Source organism: Melanerpes formicivorus, unplaced genomic scaffold, assembly GCF_026170545.1.
Source record: "Melanerpes formicivorus ecotype bairdi unplaced genomic scaffold, bMelFor1.0.p_v2 SCAF_339, whole genome shotgun sequence".
Taxonomy (NCBI): Eukaryota; Metazoa; Chordata; class Aves; order Piciformes; family Picidae; genus Melanerpes; species Melanerpes formicivorus.
The window spans coordinates 16,038-35,765 of NW_027142691.1; the positions used below are offsets into that span (position 1 = coordinate 16,038).

The 19,728-nt window shown below is 57.6% G+C and overlaps 2 long non-coding RNA genes across 4 annotated transcripts; both read right to left on the bottom strand.

Annotated features, from left to right (window-relative positions):
* Positions 1-561: 561 nt before the first annotated feature.
* LOC137459271 (uncharacterized) lies at positions 562-1,463 on the bottom strand. Its single transcript, XR_010992202.1, has 3 exons — positions 1,278-1,463; positions 912-1,153; positions 562-800 (listed from the first exon to the last, which is right to left on the bottom strand). It is a non-coding gene; the product is annotated as an uncharacterized lncRNA (long non-coding RNA).
* A 5,595-nt stretch (positions 1,464-7,058) lies between these two features.
* On the bottom strand, positions 7,059-9,627 carry LOC137459273 (uncharacterized). 3 transcript variants are annotated; one of them, XR_010992204.1, is made up of 3 exons: positions 9,315-9,627; positions 8,606-8,791; positions 7,059-7,951 (listed from the first exon to the last, which is right to left on the bottom strand). It is a non-coding gene; the product is annotated as an uncharacterized lncRNA (long non-coding RNA). The 3 variants fall into 3 exon arrangements; XR_010992205.1 differs by having other exon boundaries at positions 8,606-8,795; XR_010992206.1 differs by lacking the exon at positions 9,315-9,627 and adding an exon at positions 9,077-9,109.
* Between the last annotated feature and the right edge of the window lie 10,101 nt (positions 9,628-19,728).

Here is a 19,728-nt window from a genome sequence, read left to right on the forward strand (position 1 = left end):
CCCCACCGGATCTCCTCTCTGAGATGCAAGTGATGCCGGAACGGAAAAGCGATTTGCGCGTAGAGCAAAGCCAATTTTGGCAACGTACCTACCAAAGGGGAATCGATTGAAAGCGGCGGACTTACGCTGAGCGGTCGGGGGGGCGTCTCTTGCCGCCGCGCGTGGGAAGCGCGCCGCCGGCCTCCGCTCGGCAGGTTTTCCGTTCCGAGAAAAACCAACCCGACGCCGAAACCGGTGAGTGTTCAAAAACCCTACAACGCAAAGGAAAATCCGTGAGCTGTTGTGTACTAGAGATACGCACTGTAAGTTTACGTCTTTCAGAACCCCATGCAGCGCATTTCAAAGCCTCTTTTCAGACAAATTAATACCAGACTGCTGCGCCTAGTTAAACAGCAGAGCTATGAAGTTGCAAGAGAGGGGTGTCAGGGTTAGCTGGCCTCTTAGGGATTTTAATCCCCTCCGAGAACGTGCAAGCGTTTCAAATGAGCTGCTACGTAAGAACCCCCGAGAGCGGCAGAGGCTGGCGCTTACCTGGAAGGGAGCCCGAGAAAACCGGGAAGAATCTGAGCGAGGAGCTGAGCCCCGCCAAGCCCCCAACGTGCCGGTTCCTTCCGCCTCGTCTCGGGGAGCCCCGCGCCGGTTCCGTCCGGTTCCGTTCGCCTCGGTTCGCCTCTCCTCGTCTCGGGGGGCCCCGCGGGTGAGCTGCCGCGGGGAGTTTGAGTTGCCGCCGGCTGAGGTGAGGAAAAATCTTTTCCTTTGCTGAAAGCGCTATGCCGACTCACCCTAAAACTGAAACTTTCCTGTTTACATGGATAGTAAAGAATAGGGTCAATTGCTATATGAAAACCTTTGCAGTCTCCCCCATTGGAATGCTTAGTGGAACCCCCTGGTTCCACCCCGAGGGCTCTTACCTGTGGCAGCGATTTGCCTTTCTCCCTTGTGGGACGCCCCCTTAGGGCTTACACGTTACCCCTTTCCCTTGCCAGCAGTCCTTTTCCTGCCTGAAGGCTCTTGTCTCTTCCTGGGGTGATCTGACTGATTTAAAAGAGCTCTGCCTGAGAAGCCTCTAAGGGGGCGCCCGGAGAGGTCCTGCGCCTCGGCGGGCCCCGCGGCCCGACGGAGAGGGGTCCCGCCGCGGTCCTCGGAAACCGATCTGGGGGAAAAGACGAACGCCACGGCTCGGGTAACTGCCGGAGTTCTATAGGGCTCGCTACAGCCCTGGACGGCTGTGGGATCTCTCCTAAAGGTCTCGGAGCCGAGCGGTTTCACAAACTCACCTTACTTCTGTGAAAGAGGAGGTTGGACTATTTCCCAGAAGTCTGCTGCACGTTTTCCTGGTTTCTGCAGATAGTTTTCCTCCTTTTCTTACCAGCGACTTATGTGACGTCTTAGGGCTTTTAATCCCCTCCTAGAACATTCAGGCGTATCGAACCTTCAGAGCACCTACACGGGAACCGCGGACAGCGACAGAGGCTGGCACTAACCTGGTGCGGAGCTCAGCCGGACGAAGGGAACCCACGGAAGCTAAAGGAAGACGAGCTGAGAGCAGACCTCGGCGGAGCCGGCTGGCGCCTGGGGGAGCCGAGCCCCGGCGCGCCTGGTGAGAGGCAGCCCGGCCGGGCGGAGCCGCCGTCTGTTCGGGGGAAGGAAATCCTCCGGCTTCACAGAGAGCTGAGCCGACTCGCCCTAAGACTGCCAATCTCTCCTGTTCATATAGGTAGTCAGGACTGGCACTAAGTGCCAGGTAACAAGGCTCTGAACTCACCCCCGCTGCGTCTCTTCCGTTACACGCAAAGGCTGCTAGCAGGTAGAAGCCGATTGCAAGCAGAGCAAAGCAGTTTGAAAACAGAACTACGAAATGGGTCTCAAGGAATTAAAGACGGGGAACCCTCCTCGGTGCGTGGGGGAGGGGGGGGAATCCTTTGTTTCTTTTGCCTTTATTCTTTGTCCTGAGGTTTCTTTGGGTTTTGGTCTCTGTAATTTGAATGGAAGTAACCTCTGAGGAGAGCCCAGCGAAGCCTCCCCCCACACACAGGGGTGAGAATCCCCTACCTGGTCAGTGCTGCCCCCGCTCTTAAGGGGCCTGCTGGCATCCAAGGTGGATCTGGTGGTATCAAAGGGGAATTCGGGCACACAGAGAGGGATATGGGGAGGCTCTGGAGGGGCTCCAAAAGGACCTTTCAGTTGGATCCAACTGAGGCCACCGCCACCAAGCCACGCCCCTCAAACTGAGGCCACCGCCAAGCCAGCCCCCCCACCCACCCAAACACATGGGCCGCTGGCAAGACAAGCAAACCCCCACCCCCCCCCAGCAACAGAAGCTGCCGCCAAGCCAGCCAAACCCCACACCCCAGCAACAGAAGCTGCTGCCGCCAAGCCGGCCACCCCCCAACCCCCCCAAACCACAGAGGGCGCCGCCACCAAGCCAGCCACCCCCAACCCACACCCAATAACAGAGGCCACCGCCAAACCAGCCACGCATCCCACCCACCCCAGTCACAACAGAGGCCGCCGCCACCAAGCCAGTCCCCCCCCCCACCCAACACAGGCCACCGCCGCCAAGCCAGCCCCCCCCCAGCAACCACAGAGGCCACCGCCGCCAAGCCAAGCCAGCCCCCCCCAACGGCCCACCCAGTAACAGAGGCCACCGCCAAAAAGCCAGCCACCCCCCCACACACCCAAAAACATGGGCTGCCGCCAAATCATCCACCACCCCTACCCCCCACCCAACAACAGAGGCCGCTGCCAAGGCAGCCACGCATCCCACCCCCCGCCCAACAGAGGCCGCCGCTGCCAAGCCAGCCAAACCCCCAACCAACAAACGCTGCTGCCGCCAAGGCAGCCAGCCCACCACCCCATAACAGAGGCCGCTGCTGCCAAGCCAGCCACCCCCCCACCCACCCAACACAGGCCGGCGCCAAAAAGCCAGCCACCCCCCCCAACCACATAGGCTGCCGCCACCAAGACAGCCACCCCCCCACTCCCCCACCCAATAACAGAGGCTGCCGCCAAACCAGCCATGCATCCCACCCCTCCCACCCAATAACAGAGGCCACCACCGCCAAGCCAGCCACCCCCCACTCCCCCATCCAATAACAGGGGCCGCCGCCAAGCCAAGACAGCCCCCCCCCCCCCCCGGCCCACCCAGTAACAGAGGCCGCCGCCAAAAAGCCAGCCAAACCCCCAACCAACAACAGACGCTGCCGCCGCCAAGGCAGTCAGCCCACCACCCCATAACAGAGGCCGTCGCTGCAAAGCCAGCCACCCCCCCACCCACCCAACGCCAACAGAGGCTGCTGCCAAAAAGCCAGCCACCCCCCCCAACCACAGAGGACGCTGCCGCCAAGCCAGCAAATCCCCTCATGCCCCCCAGCAACAGAAGCTGCCACCAAGCCAGCCAACCCCCCCACCCCAGCAACAGAAGCTGCCGCTGCCAAGCCAGGCACCCCCCAAGCACCCCAAAAAACAGAGGCCGCCGCCACCAAGTCAGCCACAGCCCCCCCACCCAACCACATAGCCCACCGCCGCCAAGACAGACACCCCCCCACTCCCCCACCCAATAACAGGGGCCGCCGCCAAGCCAAGCCAGCCCCCCCCCACGGCCCACCCAGTAACAGAGGCCACTGCCAAAAAGCCAGCCACCCCCCTACCCACCCACAACCAACAGAGGCCGCCGCCAAAAAGCCAGCCACCCCCCCAACCAACCACATAGGCCGCTGCCGCCAAGCCAGCCAACCCCCCCCACCCCAGCAACAGAAGCTGCCGCTGCCACACCAGCCACCCCTCAACCCCCCCAAACCACAGAGGGCGCCGCCACCACGCTAGCCACCCCCCCCAACCCCCACCCAATAACAGAGCCCGCCACCAAACCAGCCACGCATCCCACCCACCCCAGTCACAACAGAGGCCGCCGCCACCAAGCCAGCCACAGCCCCCCCACCCAGCCACATAGGCTGCCGCCAAGACAAGCAACCACCCCATGCCCCCCAGCAACAGAAGCTGCCGTCGCCAAGCTGGCCACCCCCCACCCCCCCCAAGAAACAGAGGCCGCTGACAAGCCAGCCACGCATCCCACCCACCCCAGTCACAACAGAGGCCGCCGCTGCCAAGCCAGCCACCCCCCAGCCCCGCAACAGAAGCTGCTGCCACCAAGCCAGCCATCCCCTAACCCCCCCAAAAAACAGAGGCCGCCACACTAAGCCAGCAAATTGCCCCACACCCCCCAGCAACAGAAGCTGCCGCCGCCAAGCCGGCCACTCACTAACCCCCCCAAAAACCAGAGGGCGCCGCCACCAAGCCTGCCCCCCCCAACCCACACCCAATAACAGAGGCCACCGCCAAACCAGCCACGCATCCCCCCCCACCCCAGTCACAACAGAGGCCGCCGCCACCAAGCCAGTCCCCCCCCCCCTCCCAACACAGGCCACCGCCGCCAAGCCAGCCCCCCCCCAGCAACCACAGAGGCCACCGCCGCCAAGCCAAGCCAGCCCCCCCCCAACGGCCCACCCAGTAACAGAGGCCACCGCCAAAAAGCCAGCCACCCCCCCACACACCCAAAAACATGGGCTGCCGCCAAATCATCCACCACCCCTACCCCCCACCCAACAACAGAGGCCGCTGCCAAGGCAGCCACGCATCCCACCCCCCGCCCAACAGAGGCCGCCGCTGCCAAGCCAGCCAAACCCCCAACCAACAAACGCTGCTGCCGCCAAGGCAGCCAGCCCACCACCCCATAACAGAGGCCGCTGCTGCCAAGCCAGCCACCCCCCCACCCACCCAACACAGGCCGGCGCCAAAAAGCCAGCCACCCCCCCCAACCACATAGGCTGCCGCCACCAAGACAGCCACCCCCCCACTCCCCCACCCAATAACAGAGGCTGCCGCCAAACCAGCCATGCATCCCACCCCTCCCACCCAATAACAGAGGCCACCACCGCCAAGCCAGCCACCCCCCACTCCCCCATCCAATAACAGGGGCCGCCGCCAAGCCAAGACAGCCCCCCCCCCCCCCCGGCCCACCCAGTAACAGAGGCCGCCGCCAAAAAGCCAGCCAAACCCCCAACCAACAACAGACGCTGCCGCCGCCAAGGCAGTCGGCCCACCACCCCATAACAGAGGCCATCGCTGCAAAGCCAGCCACCCCCCCACCCACCCAACGCCAACAGAGGCTGCTGCCAAAAAGCCAGCCACCCCCCCCAACCACAGAGGACGCTGCCGCCAAGCCAGCAAATCCCCTCATGCCCCCCAGCAACAGAAGCTGCCACCAAGCCAGCCAACCCCCCCACCCCAGCAACAGAAGCTGCCGCTGCCAAGCCAGGCACCCCCCAAGCACCCCAAAAAACAGAGGCCGCCGCCACCAAGTCAGCCACAGCCCCCCCACCCAACCACATAGCCCACCACCGCCAAGACAGACACCCCCCCACTCCCCCACCCAATAACAGGGGCTGCCGCCAAGCCAAGCCAGCCCCCCCCCACGGCCCACCCAGTAACAGAGGCCACTGCCAAAAAGCCAGCCACCCCCCTACCCACCCACAACCAACAGAGGCCGCCGCCAAAAAGCCAGCCACCCCCCCAACCACAGAGGACGCTACCGCCAAGCCAGCAAATCCCCTCATGCCCCCCAGCAACAGAAGCTGCCGCCGCCGCGCCAGCCACCCCCCAACCCCCCCAAACCACAGAGGGCGCCACCACCATGCCAGCCACCCCCCCAACCCCCACCCAATAACAGAGCCCGCCACCAAACCAGCCACGCATTCCACCCACCCCAGTCACAGCAGAGGCCGCCGCCACCAAGCCAGCCACAGCCCCCCCACCCAGCCACATAGGCCACCGCCAAGACAAGCAACCACCCCATGCCCCCCAGCAACAGAAGCTGCCACCAAGCCAGCGACTCATCCCACCCCAGCAACAGAGGCTGCCATCGCCAAGCTGGCCACCCCCCACACCCCCCAAGAAACAGAGGCCGCTGACAAGCCAGCCACACATCCCACCCACCCCAGTCACAACAGAGGCCGCCGCTGCCAAGCCAGCCACCCCCCAGCCCTGCAACAGAAGCTGCCGCCACCAAGCCGGCCACCCCCTAACCCCCCCAAAAACCAGAGGGCGCTGCCACCAAACCTACCCCCACCCAATAACAGAGGCCACCGCCAAAAAGCCAGCCACACCCCCACACCCAAAAACATGGGCTGCCGCCAAACCAGCCACCACCCCTACCCCCCACACACAACAGAGGCCGCTGCCAAGGCAGCCACACATCCCACCCCCCACCCAACAGAGGCCGCCACTGCCATGCCAGCCAACCCCCCAACCAACAACAGACACTGCCACCGCCAAGCCAGCCACCCCCCCACCCACCACCACCAGAGACCGCCGCCAAAAAGCCAGCCACCCTCCCCAACCAACCACATAAGCCGCTGCCGCCAAGCCAGTCAACCCCCCCACCCCAGCAAGAGAAGCTGCCGCCTCCAAGCCAGGTGCCCCCAAAGCCCCCCAAAAAACAGAGGCCGCCGCCGCACCAGCGAATCCCCCCACACCCCCCAGCAACAGAAGCTGCTGCAGCCAGCCACCCCCCAACCCCCCCAAAAAACGGAGGGTGACGCCGCCAAGCCAGCGACCCCCCCAATCCCCACCCAATAACAGAGACCGCCGCCAAACCAGCCACGCATCCCACCCCCCCCAACCAATAACAGAGGCCACCGCCAGGCCAAGCCCCCCCCACACACGCCCCACCCAATAACAGAAGCTGCCGCCAAAAAGCCAGCCACCCCCCCACACACACCCAAAAACATGGGCTGCCACCAAACCAGCCAACACCCCCCACCCAACAACAAAAGCTGTGGCCAAGCCAGCCACACATCCTGCCCCCCACCCAACAGAAGCTGCCGCTGCCAAGCCAGCCAACCCCCCGACCAACAACAGACGCTGCTGCCGCTGCCAAGCCAGCCACCCCCCCGCCCAATAACAGAGGCCGCCGCTGCCAAGCTGGCCAACCCCCCACACACACACCAGAGGCTGCCAGCAAGCCAGCCCCCACTCCCCCCCACCCCAACTAACCCTAACCATCCAACTGAAGTGCCCCCAGGTGACCCTCCATTGGCTCCCACATGTCCCTGAATTCCTCTTTGATAACCCCCACACCCACCATAGATGCCCACAAACCCCCTGAAGTGGGGGGGGGGGCACTGACCGGTCGGGGGGGCATCTCCTCCGGGTGCGTGGGAAGCGACTCAGCTGGCCTCTCTTCAGAGGCCTTTCCATTCAAATTAAACAACTGAATATAAAACCAGTGGGGTCTCCTTTGTGTGTGTTGTGCGGTTTTAATTTGCGGCTCAGGGCCATTGGAAACCTTTTGGCGTACACGTTACTACTGCTCTGCAACCTCTGGAGGAACAGCATGGCTTTTCCTCCGCTACAATACCTCACGCTAATACTTACGTTTTGTCATGGGTTTCCGTCCCCTCCGGGAACGTTCGGGCAAGCGGTCCGCCGGCAGCGTTTGGGAGAGGCTGCCCACGCCCCTCGCTCGCCCGCTCCTCGGCTGCGTCGTCGCTGCAGCGATTTAAGCCTTACCTGGGAGCTCAGAGCTTGGATGGTGTCGAGGCTGAGAATCTCTCCCCTGCTCCCCCCCTCCTCCCTCCCAACAGAGGGGAGAAAAAAAAAAAGGAAAGGACCAAATCCAGCAAGAAATAATTTGGAGTCAGCTGGGAAGCAGAGAGTTTAGTAGAACACTCGCAAGCCCTCCACCCTGTCTTCAGAATGGGCGTTCACCCGCCACAAGCCACCCTCCGTTCCCCTCCCACTCCCCTGTCACAGCCCTGTCGTCCGCTCTTGGCACGTGGTATTCGACTCCTCGAGGCGAGTCCCTGGTTATCCCAGCTCGTTCTCTCTCAGGGCAGTCTCTCTGGTGCTGGAACTGGGCAGGGATGTGGAGAAGAATCAGGAATCAGTCTGACTTTGAAAGGAAAAGAGAAAAAAAATCAGGAACAGTCCATTGCTGCAGGGACAGCAGGAACAAGTACAGGTGGGATGACCCAGGAGCTCTGTGGGTTGCTGTGCAGTGCGTATGTTGAGTCCTGGACGCCAGGCTGGTGTTAAGCCAGGAGGGAAAGAGGTTAGACTTCTAACTATTCGCACAGTGACTATAATGCATTGATGTGTGTTGCCCCCTCTGAGTTCATCCTCTCTCAGCCGGAGCCACGTTCTGCTGTGGGATATGCTGAATGTCCCCAGTTTCCAACATGCTCCGCTAGGTGTGACCAGGCCTCTTGGCAGAGGCCGCCCCTGGGGTTGGTTTGCCTGGCGCTGGCAAGCCCTCCACCCTGTTTTTGCAATGGTCTGTAACCCCCCACAATCGCCCACCCCCACGTGGCATCGCGGTAAGAAAGACAGAGACAGCTGAGGGGCTGCCCTGCTTCTGATAGCCCCGACCCACGGACGCCCTTCTTGGTAGGGTTTGCGCCTTCGGGACGCAGCTGAGTTTTTGCTGCGCCTCTCTGTGAGAGCTGTTGCGCGGCTCTGCGTCTCCGAGCGTGTTCCCCGTTCCCCAGGATTTACTACGCCCCGATCGCCTTGCAGTCAGTGCATTTCTCCCTGGCCATCAACCAACCTCTAATGCCTGTTGCTCTCTAATTAAATCTTTCGATGGTTTCAGCTTTCTGAGCCTGTGTTGGTACGACTCCTGCTCAGGGCACCGCGAGAGAGACAAACCCTCCTTCTGTCCTGTGGTTCTGGGAAGGGTCCTGGCACTCGCAGGCAGGCACCAACGGGGTAGTAACTGTGAAGTGACGTCAGCCTTGCTTGGTCGACCAAGTAGAAAGCAAAGAGTCAATCGGTAAGGAGTGGAGCAAAAAGCAAAGCTTAGCTCTCAGTTACTCATGTTGTAAAGCTGTGAGTAGGTTTCCCTGCACCCTAGAAAAACACTGCACAGGCATCTCATTTTCCTCTGGCATTCATTTAACTCGCAGAGCTGTGGGGGAGTTACTGGGAGACTTGGAAAGGCAGTGGGAGCACTAGGAAGGGAATTTGGAGTTACGGGGAGGAACAAAGACGACAGGTGCCACGCTAGAAGAGCACTTACTGTTACCGGGAGAAGACCCCTCCTGACTCTTCCTGACTGCTGCTCGCCCCGCCGCGGCCCGCCCGCCGCGGCCCGCCCGCCGCGGCCCGCCCGCCGCGGCCCGCCCGCCGCGGCCCGCCCGCCGCGGCTCCCAAACGGTCCCGGCTCGGCTCCGGGAACCTCCCTGCAAGCAAAGCCAGAGCGCGGTCCTGCAGCTGCCAGAGGAAAACCCCGGAGAGCTGTGGAGACAGGCACTCACCTAGCACAGAGCGAGCAGGAACCCGATAGCCCCGGCGGGCCAGTGAGCGCCGTTTTAAAGCCGCCAGCCCCGAGCGCGCGAACAACCATCGCTGCGACGCATGCGCTGAACCCATGGCAACGATCGCGACGCTATCGCCCTGGCGGGACCGGAGCCTCGCTGCGGCGCAGGAGTTGTACCCATGTCAGCGCTCGAGTCAGGCTCTCTCTCCCTTTTCCCTTCTCCCCCTAACAACTTTCCAGCATTTCAAGCGTTCAGCGCGGTTCGCTGCAGCGCTGAGCGCCCTCGGGGCGGCACGCGCCGCGGCACGGCGGCGGTGCCGCCTGTGACGCACGCGGGGGCGGCCCTGAGCGCTGCCGTGGGCGTGGGCAGCAGCTCGGCCCGGCCCCGTTCGGGATGTTTTGGCATTTAAATCGAAACCCTACACCGCGCGCAGGTAAAAGCCTCTGTTTATGATGGGTACGGCCGCAGGCTGTGCTTATAGCTCAAGCCCCTGTGTGACTTCATTACGATTCTCACAGCCTTTAAAACAGAGAGGGGAGACGGGGGCTCGTTTCCAAAGCTTTGTGACACAGCAGTCGCTCCAACTCCTCCCTCTCCAGCTGGAGAGGGTCTGCTCTGCATTGCCTCTCACGGCACTGACGCTGTGAAATATTCTGTGGTCCCCTCTGAGACTTGTCAGCGGTTTAGGGGGGTGCCCCCAGCCCTCACCTGCTCCTCTGCTGCAGCATCCCCCTGCCCCATGTCCGCCCAGAATCCCCCCGCTCCCTTTGATTCTCCCCCCAAAAGGCAGAATGTGAAGCAAACTGCCCGGCCAGCAGCTCGGTCCTTTCCTAGTCAGATGTGTACACATCCCCTCTCCCCCCGAAGGGGAGCTCTGCTGCAGCAATGAAGGGGGTCAGGGAAGGGTCCCCCACAAACAGCTGCAGCTACTCCAGCCCCCGTGCTGCCGGCTGGTGGCTGCCCCACGGTGGGGAATGTGCCAGAGGTCGATGTCTCTCACACCCAGTTTGGGTTGGACCCCTGGGCAGCGATGCTCCGCCTGAGGCCTCCATCGGAGGCCGCAGGCAGGTTCCTCGCTGCTGCCTTTGCGCCTCAGACGCAGCCGCCCTTGGATCCTCCTGAAGCCATGTGGCCTGCTGCGGTGCTCTGGCGCCCCACAGGCTACCCCGAAAGCTACTTCCTAGACTGACATGGAGCAGAAAGAGAGCAGAGTTTTCTCCTGCTAGGCACAGGAGACTCCCGTGTGGGAATGCATGCAGGGACCCCCCTGGTGCAGCAGGAATCACTTACTGGTGCAGCAGGAATCACTTACTGGTGCAGCAGGAATCATTTACTGGTGCAGCAGGAATCATTTACTGGTGCAGCAGAAATCACTTATTGGTGCAGCAGGAATCACTTATTGGTGCAGCAGGAATCACTTATTGGTGCAGCAGGAATCACTTACTGGTGCAGCAGGAATCACTTACTGGTGCAGCAGGAATCATTTATTGGTGCAGCAGGAATCATTCATTGGTGCAGCAGGAATCACTTACTGGTGCAGCAGGAATCATTTATTGGTGCAGCAGGAATCACTTACTGGTGCAGCAGGAATCATTTATTGGTGCAGCAGGAATCACTTACTGGTGCAGCAGGAATCACTTACTGGTGCAGCAAGAATTATTTATTGGTGCAGCAGGAATCACTTACTGGTGCAGCAGGAATCACTTACTGGTGCAGCAGGAATCATTTATTGGTGCAGCAGGAATCACTGGTGCAGCAAGAATCATTTATTGGTGCAGCAGGAATCATTTACTGGTGCAGCAGGAATCATTTATTGGTGCAGCAGGAATCACTTACTAGTGCAGCAGGAATCATTTATTGGTGCAGCAGGAATCATTTATTGGTGCAGCAAGAATCATTTATTGGTGCAGCAGGAATCATTTATTGGTGCAGCAGGAATCACTTACTGGTGCAGCAGGAATCATTTATTGGTGCAGCAGGAATCATTTATTGCTGCAGCAGGAATCACTTACTGGTGCAGCAGGAATCATTTACTGGTGCAGCAGGAATCATTTATTGGTACAGAACAGGCAGTTTACAGAGGGGAAATCCAGCAGCCCGAGCACTTCCCTGGCAGTCCTGCACCACTGCTGCTCTCTGAGTTTGCTCCATCGTTATCTTCATCCCGTATCAGGTTGATCTTCTCCAGCAGGGAGGCAAGCGTCCCCCTGCCTCACGCTTCAGGCTGTGTACTGCAGTCCGCTCTTCTTTATCACCAGGCCATCCTTCCAGTATCAGCAGCCTGTTGTTCTCCCTTGTCCTGAAACCCTCCTGGGACCCTTTCTGCTTTCCTACGCTCCCAGTGCCCTTCACCCCTCCCCCGGAGGCACTGCACAGAGCCAGCGCTCGGTCCCAGAGAGACTGTAGAGCACAGCTTGATGGAAGATGCACCGCAACACACCCAGCACTCCTTTCTCTGCAGGAACAAGCAACAACCTCTCGGCAAGACTCAAGATGCTTACACAAGTGGCTCCACGACGTGTCTCAGATCCATCTCACCTCATCACCTGACATGTGGAGTCCTTGGGTGAGCCAGAAAGAGAACCAGCCTTGGCCAGGGAGAGCGAGAGCGTCTCTTTCCCCCCGGAGCGGACGGTGGCTTGCAGGCATCAGGGCTGCTCAGCAGCCTGCCAGGCGTCCAGGCCTGGGCTCTGAGAAGGAAAGGGGAAGGGAGAGGAGAAGAGGGGAAGGGAGGGGAGGGGAGGGGGCCTCAGGGATCGGCCAGTTCCAACCCCCCTGCCATGGGCAGGGATGCCTCACCCTGGATCGGGCTGCCCAGAGCCACCTCCAGCCTGGCCTCCAAATCGCCCAGCGATGAGGCTACCACCACCTCCCTGGGCAACCTGTGCCAGAGCTTCACCACCCTGATGGGGAAGAGCTTCCTCCTGGCATCCAATCGGAACCTCCCCCCTTCTGGGTTTTGTTCCATGCCCCCCAGCCCTGTCACTCCCTGACACCCTTGAAGTCCCTCACCTGCCCCACTTCCCCTCTTCATCCCCTCAAACCATCGGCACCTGGGCTCAGCTGGAGTGTCCTCCCACCCCAGGTGTGGCCACCTGGCCCCTCCCACCCACTCTCCTATTTAATCCCCTCCCCTAGGAAGAGCAGCCCCCTTAGGATGAGACTGCCTGGGCTGAGGATCCTTCTCTCATCCCTGGTGAGTGTCTCTGGTGCATGCTGGGTGATGGTGACAGAAGGTTGGGGTCCTGGCGGCCCCCTGGCTGTCAGGGCCAGGGCTGATGACCGCCCCAATCCCATCCAGGGGTGCTGGCTGGGGTTCCCTGCTGGGGCTGAGCTACTCTGGGTGGTGTCTTGGCTGGTGAGGGCCTTGCCCCTGGCGCTGGGCTGGGGGCAGAAGTGGTGGTGGTGGTGATGGAGCAGGAGCTGTGATGCTAACTGCACGGCTCTGACCTGGAGGCCCCTGGAGTCTGTTCTCCTCCCTCCATAGTCCTCTGCTGCTCTGCCTCATTTGCAGAGCCTCTCTTCCCCCTCACTGCCTCCCTCCAGAAAGAAGGGAAGGAGGGAACAGCCGTGAGGCAGATCTGGAACTGCTTCCCCTCACCCGTCAGCTCTGAGCAGGCAGCCCCCAGAAAGGGGCAGGGTGGGCAGGGAGAAGCACAATGCCGGCGAGAACAGCCAGGACAGGACTGCATCTCCCCCCCTGTGCTTCTGTTCAGGGAAGCAAATGCAGAGGGGGAAATAGTTCAGGCTGGCTGGGAAGCCTCTCTCACACCTCTGGAGAGGAGGAATCCCTGAGCAGGGAATCCCCGTCCTGAACACGCAGAAGCAGCACGAACCAGGCTGGGATGGGCCTCGGGGAGCGTCAGGTCCAACCTGCCACCCAGGGGAAGATGAAATAGGATGGGAAGAGAATTAACCAGGTTGGAAAAGGCCTCAGAGATCCTCGAGTCCAACCTCCCACCCAGCCCCATCTGATCAACTCGACCATGGCACCAAGGGCCCCACCCAGGCCCCTCCTGGACATCTCCAGGGAGGGAGACTCCACCACACCCCCCCGGGCAGCGCATCCCCAGGGCCAACCTCTCTTGCTGGGAAGAACTTCCTCCTAACCTCCAGCCTAAACCTCCCCTGCCACAGCTTGAGGCTGTGTCCTCTTGTTCTGGTGCTGGGTGCCTGGGAGGAGAGCCCAACCCCCACCTGGCTACGGCCTCCCTTCAGGTAGGTGTAGAGAGCAAGAAGGTCTCCCCTGAGCCTCCTCTTCTCCAGGCTAAGCAACCCCAGCTCCCTCAGCCTCTCCTCACAGGACTCTGTGCCCCAGCCCCCTGCCCAGCCCTGCTGCCCTGCTCTGGACCCTTTCACCTGCACCCTGCTTATCGTGGCACCCCGCAGAAGGCTCTCTGGTGGAAGACTCCTGGGGGGATGGCTCCCAGCTGGTGAAGAGCATCTACAGCCCACACAGCTCCAGGCCTCTCAGGCTGTGCCTCTCTCTCTCCAGGAGTGAGGGCATCCTGTCCCCTAGGCAGGGAAGGAAACACAGCTGTGAAATCAGAGCAGTGGGGTCTGAGACCCCCAGGAGAACCCAAACCGAACCTTGGAGCTGGCCTCAGAGCTCCTCTGGGGGAAGCTATCGCTGCTAGGAGCGCAGAGCCCCCCCGGCGCGGCTCAGCCCTCAGCCTCCTGGAGGCAGCACTCGCCGCTGCCCATCTGCAGTGCCGACCGTGACGCGCGGGGACAGCACTGAGCCACCGGGCGGCGGCACAGCTGCGCTGCCAACCGCTCGCAATGTGGCTGGGGGGGGCCCGGGGGGAGAGGGGGGTCCCGGGGCTGCAGGGACGCCGAAAACCACAGTGAGACCTCCCCGAATCCTGCAGGACCCCAAAACCTTCAACCCCAGAGACCCCTAACCCTCACAGCCCCTCCCCAGCTCCTTTGGGACCCTCCAGAGGGCCCCCCCCAATTCCCCTTTCACGCCCCCGGGACCCCCGGCGCCGGCACCCCCGGGAGCAGCGCCCATCCCACCTCCCCCCCTCTGCCCTCTCCCTTTTGGGGGTCCCTAAAGGACCGTGGGGGTCCTGAGGGGTCCCCAAGGGTCTGTAAGGGTCCTTGGCTGTCCGCAGGGTTCTGGGGGGGTCCATAGGGGTCCCCTAGGGTCTGGAGGGATATGTGGGGGTCCCCAAGGGTCTGCAGGGGCCCGTAAGAGACCCCCGCGGACCGCTACGGACTCTTAAGGACCATTCCAGACCCCTGAGGACCCCCGCAGAGCCCCACAGACCCTTGGCGACCCCTGGGGACCCCCGCGGAGTCTGGTGGACCCCTGCAGACCCTTACGGACCCCCCAGAGCCCCCCCAGACCCAGCCCCTCCCCCCAATTCCCATCCCACCTTTTTCTGCCCTTCTGGGATCCCCTTCAGACCCTCCTGGGACCCCTCCCCAATCCTTAGGAGCCCCTCCCGGACCCCCTCAAACCCTTTTGACCCTCCCCCGCGCCCCCCCCCCCCAAAAACCATCCCCCCTGCCCCCTCCCCTCGCTGGGGTCCTCAGGGGTCCGCTGCAGCCAGCGAGCCAATGGGAGAACCCCAGGGGCTGCACCCCTGCCCCACCCCACGGGGACCCTGCCCCACGGATCCCCGCCCCCTAGCTCCTGGCCCTGCCCCCTAGCTCCTGGCCCCTCCCCTTCCTGCCCCCCGCCCCCCTCATTCACCGGCACCAGTTCGAGGCACTGGGAGCTGCTGGGAGGTACAGGGATGGGCTGGGAGGGGGATCAGGGGGACTGGGAGTGCTGGGAGGGGGACTGGGGGGGACTGGGAGCCCCTGGGGGGGTGGGGAGGGGGGACTGGGAGCACTGGTCCTAACCCCAACCCCCTAACCCCCTAACCCTCGGGTACTAACCCCGCCCCCAAGCCCTAACCCCAAGCCCTGCCCCTAACCCCCCAACCCTAACCCCCTAACCCCTAAGCCTAACCCCCTAACCCCAACCCCTAACCCTAAACCTAACCCTAACCCCCTAACCCTAACCCCCCCAACCCTACCCTAACCCCCTAACCGTTAACCCCAACCCTAACCCCAACCCCCCCACCCTAACCCAACAGAACAGTTGCTTTTTTCAAAGTTTCATCCTACTTACTCCCTTACTTCAAAGAACTTACTTCTTTGTTAACTGCTTAATCTGTCAACGACTTAGATCTTACTCGTTCAAGTTTTCACACTTCACTCCTCTTACCAACAGAGATGACTTCATCAGGCCCAAATACGTCATACACAAGGATCAAGACACAATGATCTACAAACACAGCAAACCCTATCCTCACCACTGTCTTTTACAATATGCTTTACAGGTATGTTACATCTTCTCTTGTCTAAGACGCTCAAAAATCCTAAGTTGTTTTATGTTAGCAAGATTCTCCTTGATCTATAAAGATAAAGCTGGCCAGGCTCCATCTCCATAAGTAAAGAAAAATCTTGCATGTAAACAGCAAAAGTGAAAAGGCTTCTTTGCCGGGTCAAAGGTGACATCTTGACTATTCACGGTTCTGCCCGGTATAAAATTGACCGTAACCTAACAATCCATCCTTACTCATCCTAACAATGCTGCTCTTTTGATACTTTGCTTTTGCTAAGGCACCGAGTCCTATAGATACTATCTTTGGCCTAATGTTGTTTGTTCTTCTTTCAAATTTCTCCTAGCTAAAACTTCCAGAATTCTTATATCCTCCATAAACTTTGTTAAATCACGCTTGAAACCGCACATAAAATGAAAGTTTGACAATGTAGTATACTTTAGCCATTTTTTTGGGGGGGATGTAACACCTGAATTCTCCCTTGTTTTTTATAACCTAAAATGCAAATGTATTTTGTGTTATAATCAGACTAACTGTTTAAAATTAATACAAACTGGAGAGTTAACATACAAGTCCATGACAACATATTCTCTAACCACACAACAATTAAGCAATTGTGATATTCAGTCCTAATACACATAGCTTTATGGTACATTCTCCCGATTGATGCTTTTGATCTCAGATTATCGTAACAGACATTGTGACCTGTGTTAGGTCTGCTGATTTTCAGCTTCATGTGAAATGCTATTTGTCCCATCCTTGTGATTCTTGTGCTGTTGTTTGTTGAGATGAATGCGGTACTGCGTTGCAGAAGTGATGTTTCCGGGTGTTGACATGGGTTAGCTATTTTTTGCTGGCATTACTAAAACCTTAGTTATAAAATATGCATCCTTTTTGTTTTAATATATAATCCCTCTCTTAAAACGATTTTGAATACAAACAAAAAAAAAAAAATCTCATTCTATAATATCCCTATATCAAACTCTTATGCTAACACCAAAAATCTCTACAGAACTGAAAGAACTATGTTTAAATTATCAAATCAATGTCTAAAAAGAAACTAATAAAAAGTTAGAGCTCTTTCAAAATGCCATGGCACAAAAAAAAAAAAAAAGAAGGCTTGAACCAAAAGTTAAAATTTGAACTCACAGAAAAATGAAAGTTTGAGCTCATTACTAAATGCTTATACCTTAGTACAATCACTAATTACTTAATACTTATAAATACTAAATACTTACTATTCATTATGCTTACAGGTAAAACAACTATTGAAAACAGAAAAAAAAAAAATCTCTAAAACACATCACAATCAGAAATAATGAAATAATGAAATAATCATTGTTGCTTTAAATCAGAACACAACTTTCATAGACTAGAGATGTTATCAGAAGGGGGGGGAGAAATAGGGGGGGGGGAGGTGGCTGGCTAGCAAAGGCACCGTAGGGACAAAGAGAGGGGGGGAAAAGGGGGGTGGGAAGAAAGCCACCGAATTCACACCAGCTGCCCTTCCAGGCAGCCTCCAGGTCAAATGTAGGATTCGCTGAAGGCATGGAGACTTCCATAGGAGGTGATAGCAGCAATTTTGAGCTACATGGATGTTTTTGAGCCTAAAACTCGAGGTGCTTGTAACAGATGCCACTGTCTCTTCTCCACTCCATATTGCTGGATGTCGGTGCATACAACTTACAGCAGCAGTTCCTAAAGTACACAAAAGTATCTGGCAATCGGTGTTTCTTACAGGCTTCTAGGACAGTCATCTTCTCCCAAGTCATGCTTTTTGCCTAAAGTGTCCCTTCTGTCCACAATTGTGGTGGGTTTGGAAGGGTAAGGCCGAGAAGCCTCCTCCCTTCCCCCTTGTAAGGTAAAAGGGAAAAAAAATTGAAGGGAAAGGAAAAAAAAACTCACAAGCTGAATTAGCAAAGCAGTGGAGCTATATTTACGAAGCAATGTAAGGTATGCAGGGGAATATTTACAAATTTACAATATCTACAATATATACAAAGATATACAACAGACTAACACAGAAATGAGAGTAACCCCCCTCGGCAGAGAGGGGGTTCCCCACCTCCGCTCTCCCCTCTCTCCCCCCCCCTTCCCAGAGTGGGATAGAAAGAGAGAGAAAAGAGAGGGGAAAAAAAAAATGTTACAAGCAGTTTGTGTTAATTGGAAAGGAGTTAATACAGGCCTGGTATCTGGACTTCAAGGCCGAGGCCTTGGCAGAAAGCCCAGCACAGAGACAGAGAGATGCTGCACCGTGGAAAGGCGGAAGCAAGACTGATAGAAAAGTCCTGGAAATGTCCAGTTCACTCCCAGTTCAGAAGGTGCTTCCTCCCACTCTTCCAATGAAATTAGTTTAGACTATTCCTTCCGTTTACCAACTTCCGTCCACCATATTCCCTTTCTTAAGGGGGCAGCGTCAACCGGCCACAGTCCACCCCTTCTAAACAATTTCATTGGCTGTTCACACTGTCCATCCAATCCAAAACGATATTTACAGTTCGTGAGTAAAGTTCATAGTCCATTCCGGCTATGCTCAGATGTAGATGATTCAAAAGTCCAAGAAAATCAGAAAATGAGAAAAATGGAAAACAGTTCATTTCTTCATCGACGAAGCGAAGAAAAGGGAAACGGGGATTCTCAGGGTCTCTTAGTTGACTCAGGGCTCTCAGGGATCTCAGGGTTTGTGCACCGTAGATTCCTCGTTGATTCTTCCTTTGGACGCAATGTAGCTGTACAACAGTTTGAAATTAACCTCTTTCAGCTAAAGTTAGATTTCTTTGTGGAATACACTGAATTTCACCATTCTCTTGCATTACCCAATAAGTGTGACCCGGACCTTCAGCTGAGACCACCCCTCGGACAGGTTTAGCCTCTCCTGAGGGTGAAAATACCCAAACAGTTTTACCTAACAGATTCTTTTCTCTAACAACAGGAACTCTATCACTTTCTACTTTTCGTAGCAAATCTGAATGTGCAGGTCCAGCTCGGTTCACTGAACCTCTACTATTTACCAGCCAGGTTGCTTGTGCTAAATGTTTTTCCCGGTTTTTCAAAGATCCACCCCCCATGGCTTTAAGAGTGGTCTTCAACAAACCGTTGTAGCGTTCAATCTTCCCTGAAGCTGGTGCATAGTAGGGAATGTGGAATATCCACTCAATACCGTGCTCTTTTGCCCAGTTCTTTACAAGGTTGTTCTTGAAATGAGTTCCGTTGTCTGACTCGATCCTCTCCGGAGTTCCGTGTCTCCACAGGATCTGTCTCTCCAGACCGAGAATGGTGTTGCGTGCAGTTGCATGTGGAACTGGATAAGTTTCCAACCATCCAGTGTTTGCCTCTACCATAGTAAGCACGTATTGCTTACCAGAACGAGAACGTGGTAGAGTGATGTAGTCAATCTGCCAAGCTTCACCATACTTGTACTTGGACCATCTGTCACCATACCACAAGGGCTTAAGTCGTTTTGCCTGCTTAATAGCGGCACAAATGTCACAGTCATGGATGACTTGCGTGATAGCATCCATGGAAATGTCTATGGATCTGTCACGAGCCCATTGGTATGTTGCATCTCTGCCTTGCTGTCCTGACGAATCGTGAGCCCACCGAGCTAAGAATATCTCACCTCGGTGTTTCCAGTCGAGATCAAGATTAGAGTCCATGTCTACTTGAGAAAATCTTGCAGCTAGATCTGCCTGATGGTTGTGTTGCTGTTCCTCAGTAGCTTTGCTCTTAGGAATGTGAGCATCGATGTGTCTCACTTTCACTGGAATTCTCTCGATTCGGTCAGCAATGTCCTGGCACAGGTTGGCTGCCCAAATGGGTTTTCCTTTCCTCTGCCAACCACTCTTCTTCCAGTTCTTTAGCCAACCCCATAGAGCATTGGCTACCATCCATGAGTCGGTGCAGAGATAAAGCTTTGGCCATCTCTCACGTTCAGCTACGTCGAGAGCTAGCTGGACAGCTTTTACCTCTGCAAACTGACTGGATTCTCCTTCTCCATCTTTCGCCTCTGCAACTCGGCGTGTTGGACTCCACACTGCAGACTTCCACCTTCGCTTGTTTCCGACAAGACGACA